The 14,551-nt window shown below is 46.1% G+C and overlaps 1 protein-coding gene across 1 annotated transcript in view; it reads right to left on the bottom strand.

Annotated features, from left to right (window-relative positions):
- DCLRE1C (DNA cross-link repair 1C) overlaps positions 1-9,414 on the bottom strand; it is a 93,375-nt gene extending 83,961 nt beyond the window's left edge. Inside the window, exons 1-2 of the mRNA XM_047866544.1 lie at positions 9,272-9,414; positions 8,683-8,748 (exon numbers count right to left, since the gene is read on the bottom strand). The gene's annotated coding sequence lies outside the window, so the exon portion shown is untranslated. The remainder of the gene's footprint in view (positions 1-8,682; positions 8,749-9,271) is intronic.
- Between the last annotated feature and the right edge of the window lie 5,137 nt (positions 9,415-14,551).

Raw genomic sequence — 14,551 nt, forward strand, 5'->3', positions numbered from 1 at the left:
CCATTCTCACCTCTCCTGAGCATGTGCATACTTGTGTACACGGGCCACAACGATCCACCCCAGTAAATTAAGCAGCACACTACGCCCCACCCAACTATGCCAATTGCGCTCTAGAGGAACACCACAAGTCTCTCCGCCTGCTTGGTTTATGGACTATAAAGTCCTTCATAATCTGACTTCTAAGGGAAACTGGATGTAATTTCAGTCATATTTCATTCTGTTCATTGGTCCATCTATTCAATTTTTTTTCTTTTATTTTTTTATTCTTGGATACAGTAAAGGAAAAAATTATTTTTATTTTCCGTTTTTATAAAAAAGATTTTTCTTTAATTTTTTCTACTATATTTTTTATTTTTGGGTAAGTCTTTTTATTCTATTTTACTTTCATCATTTCACTTTATTCTTTTTTATTGTATTCATTTTTTAAAATTTTACATTTTCTTACTTCTTTCCCCCTATTTTTCTTTTCTTTTCCTTTTTTCTCTATTCTACCAAGCTTCTTTCAACAACCAGACCAAAACACACCTACGGTCTAGCATCCTTTATTTGATTTTTTTGTGTGTTGTTTTTAATTTTTTAATTAAAAATTTTTTATTTTATTCTTTTTTTTCCCCCAAAATGATGAAATGAAGGAACTCACCCCAAGAGAAACAACAGGAAGAAGTGACAGCCAGGGACTTAACACAGATACAAGCAAGATGTCTGAACCAGAATTTAGAATCACGATAATAAGAATACTAGCTGGGGCTGAAAATAGATTAGAATCCCTTTCTGCAGAGATAAAAGAAGTAAAAGATAGTCAGGATGAAATTAAAAATACTATAACTGAGATGCAATCTCGAATAGATGCCATAGCGGCAGGAGGGATGCAGCAAATCAGCGAAATAGAGGACAAACTTATGGAGGATAACGAAGCAGAAAAAAAAGAGGGAAACCAAGGCAAAAGAGCAAATATAAGAATTAGAGAACTAGGTCACTCATTAAAAAAGAATAACATCTGAATCATAGGGGTCCCAGAAGATGAAGAGAGAGAAAAAGGGATAGAAGATTTATGTGAGTGAATCATAACTGAAAACTTTCCTAACCTGGGGAAAGACACAGACATCAAAATCCAGGAAACACAAAAACTCCCATTAGATTCAACAGAAACTGACCATCAACAAGGCATATCACAGTCAAATTCATAAAATACACAGACAAGGGAAGAATCATGAAAGCAGCAACAGAAAAAAAAGTCCTTCACCTACAAGGGAAGACAGGTTCACAACAGACCTGTCCACAGAAATTTGGCAGGCCAGAAAGGAGTGGCAGGATAAATTCAATATGCTGAGTTGGAAAAATATGCAGCCAAGAATTCTTTATCCAGCAAGGATGTCATTCAAAACAGGAGAGATCAAGAGTTTCCCAGACAAATAAAAACTAAAGGAGTTCATGACCACTAAACCAGCCTTGCAAGAAATTTTAAGGGGGACTCTCTGAGGGGAGAAAAGATGAAACAAAACAAAAAAGACCAAAAGCAACAAAGGCTAGAAAGGACCAGAGAACATCACCAGAACTCCAACTCTACAGGCAACATAATGGCAATAAATTAATATCTTTAATATTAATGGACTGTCAATGGACTAAATGCTCCAATCAAAAGACATAGGGTAACAGAATGGATAAGAAAACAAGATCCAGCTATATACTGTTTACAAGATATCCATTTTAGACCTAAAGACACTTTCAGATTGAAAGTAAGGGGGTGGAGAACCATCTATCATGCTAATGGCTCCCAAAAGAAAACCACAGTAGCCATACTTATATCAGACAATCTAGGTTTTAAAATAAAGACTGTAACAAGAGACAAAGAAGGGCATTATATCATAATTAAGGGGTCTATTCACCAAGAAGACCTAACAATTGTAAACATTTATGTCCCCAACGTGAAAGAACGCAAATATATAAACCAATTAATCACAAATGGAAAGAAACTCATTGAGACTAATACCAAAATAGTAGGGGACTTCAACAGCCCCTTACAACAATGAACTGATCATCTAAGCAGAAAATCAACAAGGAAACAATGGCTTTGAATGACACACTGGACCAGATGGACTTAACAGATATACTCAGAACATTCCCTCCTAAAGCAGCAGAATATACATTCTTCTCCAGTGCACATGGAACATTCTCCAGAATAGATCACGTACTGGGACACAAATCAGCCCTCAACAAGTACAAAAAGATCAAGATCATATGCATATTTTCAGACCACAATGCTATGAAACTCGAAATCAACCACAAGAAAAAATTTGGCAAGACAACAAATACATGGAGACTAAAGATCATCCTACTAAAGAATGAATGGGCTAATCAAGAAGTTAAAGAGGAAATTGAAAAGTACATGAAAGCCAATGAAAATGATAACACCACAACCCAAAACCTCTGGGACACAGCAAAGGTGGTCATAAGAGGGAAGTATACACCAATCCAGGCCTTCCTAAAGAAGGAAGAAAGAAAGGTCTCAGATACACAACCTAACCTTACACCTTAAAGAGCTGGAAAAAGAAGAGAAAATAAAACCCAAAACCAGCAGAAGAAGGTAAATAATAACGATTAGGGCAGAAATCAATGCTATTGCAATTTAAAACAAACAAACAACAACAACAACAGTAGAACAGTTCAACGAAACCAGGAGCTGGTTCTTTGAAAGAATTAACAAAATTATTAACCCCCTAGCCAGTTGGATCAAAAAGAAAAAGGAAAGAACACAAATAAATAAAATCAAGAACAGGAGAGATCACAACCCAACACTGCAGAAATACAAACGATAATAAGAGAATATTATCAGCAATTATATGCCAATAAATTAGGCAATCTGTAAAAAATGGACAAATTCCTAGAAACATATACCTACCAAAACTGAAACAAGAAGAAATAGAAAATTTGAACAGACCCTTAACCAGTAAAGAAATCAAATTATTAAGCAAAAATCTCCCCAAAAAGTCCAGGATTGGATGGCTTCCGGGGGAATTCTACCAAACACTTAATTTTTTTTTTCCTTAGTGTTTATTTATTTCTTGAGACACAGAGTGCAAGCAGAGGAGGTGCAGAGAGAGAGAGGGAGACACAGAATCTGAAGCGGGCTCCAGGCTCTGAGCTGTCAGCACAGAGCCTGACACAGGGCTTGAACCCACAAAGTGTGGGATCATGACCTGGGCGGAAGTCAGATGCCTAACAGACTGAGCCACCCACGCGTCCAGAAGTCTACCAAACATTTACAGAAGTTAACACCGATTCTTTTGAAGCTGTTCCAAAAAATAGAAATGGAAGGAAAACTTCCAAACTAATTCTATGAAGCCATCATTACCTTGATTCGAAAACCAAACAAAGAAGCCACTAAAAAGGAGAACTACAGACCAATTTCCCCGATGAAGACAAATGCAAAAATCCTCAACAAGATACTAGCCAACCAGATCCAGCAATACATTAAAAAAAAAATTATTCACCACAACCAAGTAAGATTTATACCTGAATGCAGGGCTGATTCAATATGAAAACAATCAATGTGATACATCACATCAATAAAGGAAAGGACAAGAACCATATGATCCTCTCAATAGATGCAGAGAAAGCATTTGACAAAATACAGCATCTTTCTTGATAAAAACCCTCAAGAAAGTAGAGCTGGAAGGATCATCCCTCAAGATCATAAAAGCCATATATGAAAGACCCACTGCTAATATCATCCTCAATGGGGAAAAACTGAGAGTTTTCCCCCTAAGGTCAGGAACATGACAGCGATGTCTACTCTCACCACTGTTATTCAACACAGTATCGGAAGTCTTGGCCTCAGCAATCAGACAACACAAAGAAATAAAAGGCATCCAAATCGGCCAGGAGGAGGTGAAACTTTCACTCGTAGCAGATGACTTGATACTCTATATGGAAAATCCAAAAGATTCCACCAAAAAACTGCTGGAACTGATCCACGAATTCAGCAAAGTCGTAGGATCTAAAATCTATGCACAGAACTCAGCTGCATTCCTATCTGCCAATAATGAAGCAACAGAAAGAGAAATCAAGGAATCGATCCCATTGACAATTGCAAATTGCAAAAGGTAGTTAGTCTGCTGCATTTTATGCTGTTGCCTTTTTAAATGTTTAATAATTTTTAACTTTGTATTTTGAGAGAGAGAGAGATCAGGGGAGGGGCAAAGAAACAGGGAGAGAGAGGGAGAGAGAGGGAGGGAGAGAGAGGGAGAGAGGGAGAGTGGGGGGAGAGGGAGAGAGGGAGAGTGGGGGGAGAGGGAGAGAGGGAGAGGGAGGGAGAGAGAGAGAGAGAGAGGGAGAGGGAGAGAGAGAGAGGGAGAGGGAGAGGGAGAGAGGGAAAGAGAGAGAGGGAGGGAGGGAGGGAGAGAGAGGGAGAGAGAGAGAGAGAGAGAGAGAGAGAGAGAGAGAGAGAGAATTCCAAGCAGTCTCCACACTGTTCAGCAGAGAGCCTGATGCAGGGCTCACATTCACGAACGGTGAGATCATGACCAGAGAGGAAATCAAGAGCTGAACATTCAACCGACTGACCCACGCGGGTTCCCCAATCAATAGGTACGGTCAAGTAAAAGATGACAAATGAAAAGTATCCATTATCCCAGATAATATCTGAAAAATTTGATTCGGTATTATTTCTTACATGATGAAGTCCTTTTTACATCTTTTCCTGGGTGTTTTTTGTTTTGTTTTGTTTTGTTTTTTGTCACTTCCTATTGCCACGGACATCTTTTACTGCTGTAAGAATACACCACTTCGTGACTTGTTTTATCAATTTCCTTTTGTGGACATAAGAGTGACTTCTATCTTTTTCTGGTGTACGAACACCTCGATGAACATTTTGTAGAAAATGTAGCATATATCAGTCCTAGGTTTTTCAGGACAAATTTCCAGGATTTCGGCTTAACACATTGTTAAAGTTCTTGATACATATTTCCAAATTACCTGCAACTTACATCCCATTAGCAATGAATATGGCACTGGGTTTCCGTCCCCCCATCAGGAATTTTCAAAACATAACCTATCTCCTACAAAATGTAGCTAGACAATGCCTCCAGCAGGTCACCAACGTTGTGGTCACGGAAGTGCTTTAATGCTTTTGAAAAGCATCGAGGACCTCAGAGAGCTTTTGTTTACAAGGGACCTGTTTGTCAATATAGAAATTAAAACTCAGACATGTTAAAGACATTTAATTTATGGTAACATTAATACACCATTATATATAAATATCTTTTTATGTCAAAGACCATATTTTACGCCCAAAACTGTCGTGAGAAGAGTGGCACTGCTTTACGGGTTTGCAAATCTGTTCAATGTATTACTAGAAGGCAGCTAGATTCTCATTTCTGCCTCTACATTCAAACGGTGACGAAATCCCAGGTCACACAGCCTCTGGAAAGCTCAACTATGCGCCCATAAGAGAATCAGGGTAAAATCGGCAAATAATATTTTAGTATTTTCCTGAAAATAGCTTTAACCACCTGACAAGGTCTCAGGAATCCCCAGGGGTTCCCCCGACCACACCGCAAGAACTGCTGATACATACACTGTCAAAGACATAGTGATATTTCTAGCTTTAAGGGAGAAAACAAAAATTAATTTCCAGTCATTGTGGAAGTCTGTACCAAATTTTCATCTGAATTATTTAGGAGGTCTTTTTTTTTTTTTAAGAGAGAGAACGTGCGTGCACAGGAGAGAGGGGGAAGTGGGAGAGGGAGACGGAGAGAGGGGGAGAGGGGGAGGGAGGAGGAGAGGGGGGAGAGGGGGAGGAGAGAGAGAGAGAGAGAGAGAGAGAGAGAGAGAATATTAAGCAGGCTCCACGCCTGCTCAAGTTGACTGCAGGTTCGATCCCACAACTCTGGGATCATGACCCGAGCCAAAATCAAGAGTTGGACCATCAACCAACTGAACCACCCATTTCAGGCCGTCTTAAAAGACTTTTTATGCTGGGGCGCCTGGGTGGCGCAGTCGGTTAAGCGTCCGACTTCAGCCAGGTCACGATCTCGCGGTCCGTGAGTTCGAGCCCCGCGTCGGGCTCTGGGCTGATGGCTCGGAGCCTGGAGCCTGCTTCCGATTCTGTGTCTCCCTCTCTCTCTGCCCCTCCCCCGTTCATGCTCTGTCTCTCTCTGTCCCAAAAATAAATAAATGTTGAAAAAAAAATTAAAAAAAAAAAAAAGACTTTTTATGCTGATATAAACCGCAAATAAATTAGTTATTATTCAACTGATTTATACTTTTCTTTTGACTTTGTGATCAATACCCTGTGCGTGATACTTGTTCTCATCCACTTTCAGTGGCTCATCCTGAGTTTTGCTAATAGTTGTAACCGGGTTTTTCTTCCCCAAAGGTAGTATGGATCCTACATCGCTTTTCTGACTGACCTAAGAGGAAAAAGAGAAGCTAGAATCAATGCATTTCTTTGAGTCAAGGCCAACTCCTCATGCAAGTACTTTCCTTTCCCTTGGATGAGGAAGTGGTGAGGAGAGAAATGGAACTAAAAATCAGGTCCTTACTTTCCCACCCAGTGATTTTTGGTCAAGTGTGGGGATAACGACATGGATCCTACTGGCTCATGACAAGACCTTCAAATCTCCGTCAGTATCACCTCTCCTTTTCTCTGACATGTTTCCTGGTCAGCGCCTGCCATGTCCCTGGTATCTCTGAGCTGATACTGACCCTGAGTGCGTTTTCTTTCATCCCGAGTTAGCTGGGAACTTGATCAACTTTCAGCAAAGTAACTGGATGGGAGCCAGGCTAGAATTCTGGCTCGCAAGGAGATGGTGACATCCACATTTCAGAAGTCTCGTGGCGTTTAAAGTGGGCTCCACTGTTCCCGCTGCCCATCCTCCTCCCCTTCGCTCTCCCTTCCCCACCAGGAGAGAGGCCCACACTGCCCCCAGATCTGAGGCCCGGAGGGCCATTTTGGTGGCACGATGACACTGAAATTACTAGTCAACGTTTTTCTCCCTGCTTTTGCAAAGACCTAGTTCTCCCTGAAACTTGTAGATAAAGAAATCCACTTTCAAACCGTAATGATTTAATGACTCTTCCCTTCCAATAGTTTTCAGTTTCCGAACAAGCGTGTTATGGGAAATATCAGGCCTTCGCCGTTAACGTTTCAAGCCAAAGGCCCAGCCTCAGATTCCTCAGATAAAGAATCGTCAGAGGAACAAGACTGTCTCCTTACGGATCTTGGAGGCACTCTCAAGGATTTTACTGATGACGACTTCTGTAGCCGTGGTTTCCCAAACCGATGGCAGATAAGCCTGCTGTTAGTAATTGCACGTACGGAACTGAGACAAGTGTTTTTTTAAACATATGTAATTATCGGGGCGCCTGGGTGGCGCAGTCGGTTAAGCGTCCGACTTCAGCCAGGTCACGATCTCGCGGTCTGTGAGTTCGAGCACCGCGTCCGGCTCTGGGCCGATGGCTCAGAGCCTGGAGCCTGTTTCCGATTCTGTGTCTCCCTCTCTCTCTGCCCCTCCCCAGTTCATGCTCTGTCTCTCTCTGTCCCAAAAATAAATAAACGTTGAAAAAAAAATTAAAAAAAAAATAAACATATGTAATTATCTACAAAAAAAAAAAATAGATTGGCAGTTCTTTGAGGCAGCTGATACAGGAAGAGAACATTCTAAGAGTTTCATTTCATCTCCCGTGGGGCCACCTGTCACATTTTTATTGGCTTGCAATGGAGCCCAGGCACAGAAATTCTAGCTAGAAAATATTTTTAAGTAAAAATATGCTCTATTCACGCTTTGTACATACAATTCCTGTGCCTAGGTTTCACTGAAAGCCAATCAATCAGTGGTTGAGCAATTATGTTTCATCACTTAACAAATATTGTTGAATAAATTAATGCCAGAGCATTCTCCTCTTCCTCAGAGAGGTCAACAGAAGTGGGTCCCTACACATCAAGCGTGGAGGTTGAACCAGGAGAGAGAAGTGGTTTGCCTTTCTGTGAGTTTTGTTCCAGAGCTCACCTAGCTTCTTCCTAGAGAGTGGAGTTGGAACGTTCCCCAATAACCCAAGCCTACAAATGGCTTTCCTGTTCTAACTTCCCCATGGCAGATACTGAGGGGCCAGCATGTGGCTCTTGGTCACCATTACACATGGTCAGACTTTTCTCCTGTTTTGCCTGGGGGTCGTCCCTTCCGTGTAAGTTCCTAGAAGGCACATGTTTAGCAGACGCTTCTTTTATTTTCTCCACAAAGCCTGGAACTGGGTGTAGGGCCGCGGTGGCCAGTGCTTGGGACTAGAAGTTTAAACAAGCAGCTGAGAAACGAGGCAGGGACTTGCCGCACGTCGAGAACGGAGACCATCCCTCCCTCCCGTCCCTCCGTTCACCGCCCACCCCCACCTCGCATCTATCGCAGGGCCCACCACCCGCCTCCTGGGGGCTCCCAGGTGTATCCATCTCTCCATTTCCGCCGGGCCGGCTCCTCCCCGCTGTGATCCCCATGGGGGGAGGCTGTGTGTTGCTGCTTAGCACAGTCAGAATCAAAGAAACCCCAGTGTGAGATCAACCCCCCAAAATGGAAAAGTGATCCCAATCACTGTGCACATTCAAAGAAATAACGTACGCAGCCGCTGGGTGTTTACAATTAAGCCTTGCATAAATGCAAATCACGCCATCTGTATGTAGACTCCACTCACCCGGATCAAACCCTCCGCCTGCGGCTTTGGGAGCCTGGAGACTCAGACTGGGGAGCTGTGTCTCACCTATCGGGGAAGGGAGAAGAGTAATCCAGGTGTTGTGGTGGGGATTAAACGAGGTCGCGCTTCGCTGACAGTTTGGCACGAAACCACAAGCAATTTTTAAAAACAGAACACAACAAAGAGATTCACTACCGAAGGCTCTTGGGAGTTTGTTAGACTAACATTTCCCAAGGAGGGCCCCAGCTGCGGGGTGGCGAGCCTCGGTTCAACAACAGACCACCAGAGAAATTAAAACGGAGGAGTTTACTACCGAGGGCCCCGGAGGAGCCCCACAGCCCGCCTAGGGGCGCCACGCTGGGGTCAAGGCCAGGTGCAGGCAGAGGGAGCGGCGGACCGGACGCACAGCGCAGGCCTCTGTTGGGCTGTGCGGGTGCAGCGCTTCCGCTAAGGCCTGAGCGGTCAACTCAAACAAAAAAGCGGGGTTTGGGTCGGCTTCACCCGGGTCTCACCTGAGGGGTGCACGAGGGAAGGCTCGGGGAGGCAGGAGGGACGCAAGGGCTGGTGGGGGAGTGCTATGGGACCTTACCTTCGCCCGCGACGGCCAGCGCATGCGCTCACGCGCTCACCGGAGGGCTGGCGTCTGTCCAAGGGCCTGTGGACGCCGCAGGGTGGATGCCGTCGCAACAACGTTGTAGAGGATCTTAGCTAAACTCTCCACAGCTCTCCAACCTCCCAAAGCCAAAAACAAAAGATAAATCACTCTCTGGGATAGTTCACCCAGGAAGTATAAAAATCCTCCTTAACCTTCTCACCGGCTCCCCAGTGAATCAAATCACAATAGCTGTGCACAAGTGTCGGCTACCTCCCTGCAAATCACAGTCATGCCCCAGGCCCGCTCCCGCTCCTTCCCACTTCTCAGTCTCCCCTGCCCGCTCTCAGCCTTTTCCAAAGTGCACACAATCAGGCTGATAAGGCGCCTCCCAGGCCTCCCCCTCCCTGTCCCCTACAAACAAGGCGTCAGCTTGGTGGCCAAATGGAAATCTGGCACAGCGGGGGGGGGGGGGGGGGGGGGGGGGGGCGGGGAAGAGATGGCCACCTGCCCCCGCTCCCCGAAGCTGCCCCCATCCTTCTCTTGGACTAGTGTGCTGTTCCCTCCTCTCTGCCACCCTCATTATGCATACATTAGGCCAGGTGATAGTGCCCCTTGGCTCTCGGATGTTCTTTTTCATTCTTTTTTATCTACGTTTCAGTCTGGATCATTTTCCTCCTCCTCCCCCTCCTTCTACTCCATGTTTTGAGAGAGAGTGCATGAGGGGGAGAGAGATGGGGGAGAAAGAAAGAGAGGGAGAAGGGAAGAGACAGAGAGAGAGAGAGAGAGAGAATCCCAAGCAGGCTCCACACTCAGTGCAGAGCCAGACACAGCACTCCATTTCATAAACCCTGAGATCATGACCTGAGCAGAAATGCTAAACTGCCTCAGCTATCCAGGTGCCCCTGGATCATTTCTATTGACCACCTTCAGGTTCACAGAATACTTCCTCAGCTGTGCCCAGTCTACTGATGAGCCTGTTAAGAGGATTCCTCATTGTCGCTGCTGCTTATTTCTAGAATTTCCATTTGACTCTCATCGTCTTGACTCTAGTGATCTTCCCCACTTCTTCACGTGTTGTCCACCTTTTCCATTAAATCCTTTGACACCTCAATCATAGGTTTAAAGTCACTCTCTGATAGTTCCAACATTGGGTCTCATCTGAGTCTGATGGTTGTTATTGCTTTGCCTCTTGACAATGCTTTTTTCTAGGTCTGATAATATTTTTATCAATTATATTATCAAAGGTTTTTTTTTATGTTTATTTTTGAGAGAGAGAAAGAGAAACATGCAGGGGAAGGGCACAGAGAGAGCAGGCAGAGGATCTGAAGCAGGCTCTGTGCTGACAGCAGTGAGCCTGAAGCGGGGCTCGAACTCACAAAATGCTGAATGATGACCTGAGGGAAGTCGGACACGTAACTGACTGAGCCACCCAGGTGCCCCGGTCTGATCATTTTTTGCTGAAAGCCAGGTATCATGCATAAAACAGAAGTAGAAAGAAATAGTTTTATACCTGGATCTGTGCACATGTCTTCTATCGGGCGCTGTGGAGAGCTGAGTCTGTCTAGACTGGAGACGGCTGTTACTATGGGCACTGCAGGACAACACCAGCCTCCAAATTCCCTGGTGTTGTGTGGGCCGAGCGTGGAGCCCAGGTTGCTGGAGAATTTTCTCAATATTTTAGTCTTGCCAGGGCCTCGTAGAACAGGCCTCAGGTGCTCCCCATGGGCAGGCAGCTGTTGCTGGTTACCCGATGTGCTGTGTTAGCCTCTGGGGCAACATGGGGGCTTCTTGGATGTCCCAGACAGGCGTGAACTTTGATCTGAGGCAGGTCCTCTGTGCCCGGTCCTTGTGGGTGGGCCTTTCTCAGCACACCTGCCCCTTCTCCTTGTGTCTGTGGTTGGTCTTGGGAGGAAGTTCCCGGCCCCTTCCCAGAAGGAGTGTTGGTATCCATGTAGGCCCAAGCCCTTCCTCCCCTCCTTCCTCGAGGGTAGAGGGTTTATGCTTCTGCCCCTGCAGCTGTGCGTCCGTGCCTGTGCCCAGGGCCAAAGCTTTGGCTGCCTCTCCTCCAGCAGTTTGAGGCTTTGGCTCCTGGGAGAGAAGGGCCTGGGCAGAGGCAGCGCCCATCTCAAGGCCACAGCCAATTCCCTGCTGCCGGCCTGCCCCACAGGTGGGGCTTCTTCTGGCCCCCTGCCTTGCTCCCATCTCTCTCCTGAACCCCTACTGGAGGCCTGTGGAAAAGAGCCCACAAGTCGGTGTGAGTCCCATCTGACACACGGTCCCTCACCGGATGGCCAGCGCTTTGTTAACACTTTAGCTGATTTCTTCTGGAATGCACGGCACACACCCCTTCCTCCTGTGCTGTGCCCACGTGAGCCACACGTCCCACCTCTCCCTAGAGGGGCCTGCCTCTCTTCGGAATTTGCTTTCTACTTTGCCTTGCAGAACTCAGCTAAGTTCAAGAAAAGTTATGATTTTGCAGTTTACAAACTACATTTTTCCTCATTGTTAGGGACCCAGTGGCATTCCTCATTTCCTCCATCCCAGGCGGAAGCGGAAAGTAAGAGCTGGCTGGACTGGCCCCGTCTTAGATGCTCTGTCCCCCTCCAACCCACTCCTCACACTACCCAGAGGGATAAAAGACAAGTCTGCTCGTGACACATCTTGCCTTCAATCCTTTTGGTGGCTTCCTGTCACTTTTAGGACGACCAAAATCACTTAGGAGGCCTAGGCTTGGCCCCTGCCTACCCCCTCTCCCTTAATCTGTCCCCATCCCCGCTTTGTTCTCTGAATGACGGCCGACAGTCTGTGCTCATTCTATTCCCTCTACCCCTGCTGCCTCTCTCCCTCGGCCAACCCTTTCCCTACCCATCCAGACCTCAGAACCAGCTCCATTTCCCCAGGGAGCCCTCGCTTGATCTGCTCACAGATCACCCTGAACCCGGCAGCACTTAACGCCTCTCTCTAGTCGCCTCCCAGCCAGCGTCTAAGCCGCTGAAGTAATCGGACTGTTTATGGTGAACACAGCACCCAGCACCCAGCTTCATAAATGCTGTTGTTGTGCCAGCTGAGAACAGGTGGAGACCACTCAGGAGCCCTGCTTTCCTGAACCTGCTTTTGCTCTGTACATGGCAACCGTCTGGAGAGCTGGGAAATAGGTTGATGTTTCTGGGGATGACAGTTAAAGATACTGGTTGGTACTGGCCTCCTTGGACTGCGTGCCTGCCTGTCTTTGTGCTGCCTGCCACCTGCATTGTTCTAGAAGTCAGACGACCTTGGCAAATGGCCGAGCCCAAGTGAGTCTCAGGCAGGTACTGACAGGTGCAAGTGTAGGTAGCACTGGGAAACATGCTTGTATTTCTGGAAAGCGAAGACGCCCCGCATTTCATGACATTAACAGGGAAAGGTTCCGAGACGTCGATGATGAAAAGTTACTAACCAGCTCTTAAGATTTGCTGCTTTGATCCACCATCCGAAGCTGTTCCTTCCTGTGATTTAACACGTTTTATCGGATCTGAAGATATAGCCAAGGATATAGAAGGTGAAATTGTTTTGATAGTTTGCTGTATTTCCAGGGATTTGTTTGGTGATTTTCAGCTAATATCAACCAGCAGTTCCTGCGGTAAGTAGAAAATTGGCCGAGGCTTTATTTAGTGTAAACGGACAGAATGCTGATAATAGCACTGTATACTGATAGGTCTTAGAGAAATTAAAAACGCAGGACTTACAGAACATGAGACCTTAGACGTAACTCTATCGTCGGTGTCAACTTTAGAAAAGCAGTATCTGGAAGTAAATCTTTTGTTGGCGGTGGTAGGCATCAGTTGTTATTAAACGTAATTTTGTTCATTTTTGGCCTGGGGAGATGTAACTGATGCCAGTGTTGATATTCATGTCCTTCCAGGAAATCACTGTCATCTTTATGGAAACTTCCAAGGAGAAGAACTTCCTCAAGAACTACATAACCAAGTGTCTACAGCTACTGATACTTGCCTATTTTTAGATATTTTACCTTTCAGTCTGAAGGTAGCCCCAAGTGATTGTATGATACTCTTCAATTTTTCAGAAGTAGTTTGTTAGGGGTTTTTTTTATGTTTATTTTTGAGAGCACGCTAGTGGGAGAGGGGCAGAGAGAGGGGTAGCCTGCGGATTGGAGGCAGGCTCTGGGCTGCCAGCAGTGAGCCAGATGCGAGGCTCGAAATCATGAACCACCGCCTTATCACGACCTGAGCTGAAGTCGGGGGCTGGACCGACTGAGCCGCTCAGGTGCCCCGCGGAGAAGTAGTTGGTTAGCTTTATTCAGAGGTTGGAAAATTACGCATTTGCTACTATCAGGGGTGATGTGTTATACAGAAATGTATTTCTTCACAGAGCAAGTTTCTGCATCTGGAGACAAAAGACGAATGGGTAGAGAATATTTCTGGCAGGGTCCTTTATCTTCACATCAGAATCTCATTTGAGACTCATCTGTGGGAGGCGTCTCATCTGTCAGCAAAATTTCTGCTTGGTGAATCATCCATTTTTTTCCCTTCAATTATTTTAACAGTGGAAATGATAGGGGGGAAATGCTAGAAAATACATGGTTTCATCAACACGCTTGGTTCAAAGCTTGATCCATAGTTTGAAATGTGGGGTCCTCCCTTTCAATGAGAACATGTAACCTCTTGCTTTTTTTAAATTAAGAGAGTCCCGAGCGATCACCGCCGCCTCCATGGGCCAGTCCTCAGAAAGCCCCCAAGCCCGGCCGCTCCCAGCGGGCCCCTCCTACACCCGGCACCTGCTGGCTCCGTGGGCCCTGGTGGCGCCCTGCGACGACTGACTCGGGCCGGCAGGAGTCCTCCCGAGGACAGCCAGTCTGGTATCCCGCCTCGGGTGTGCGGAGCGGCCACGCTCGAATGCCGTGCCCGACACGAGGCCTCAGCCTCACCCTGGGACAACGCCGTGCGGACACGGGGAGGAAGCAGAACAGTTGGGGGACACAGGAGCTCAAAGGGGAGAATGCAGAAATGCAGGGAAAACCAGCCGAGTCCGCGGAAGGCACAACACCGCACGTGGGATCACAGCCTCCTGCTGACGGGACAAGAGGCACCGACCGCTTGGGGCTGGCAAGTCCAAGTCTGTGTTTGTCTCCGGAACCCCGTCGGTGCAGAGACCCGATTTCCCATGTCCTGTGGGTCTTCGCGATAAACCCCGCTAAGTGGTGCCGCTGATGTGTCTTCCCGAAGGCTTCCGGTGCCTAACAGAGCGAACCGTATTAGAATGTTCCATTTTAAAGCA

This window comes from Prionailurus viverrinus, chromosome B4 (assembly GCF_022837055.1).
Source record: "Prionailurus viverrinus isolate Anna chromosome B4, UM_Priviv_1.0, whole genome shotgun sequence".
NCBI classification, from domain to species: domain Eukaryota; kingdom Metazoa; phylum Chordata; class Mammalia; order Carnivora; family Felidae; genus Prionailurus; species Prionailurus viverrinus.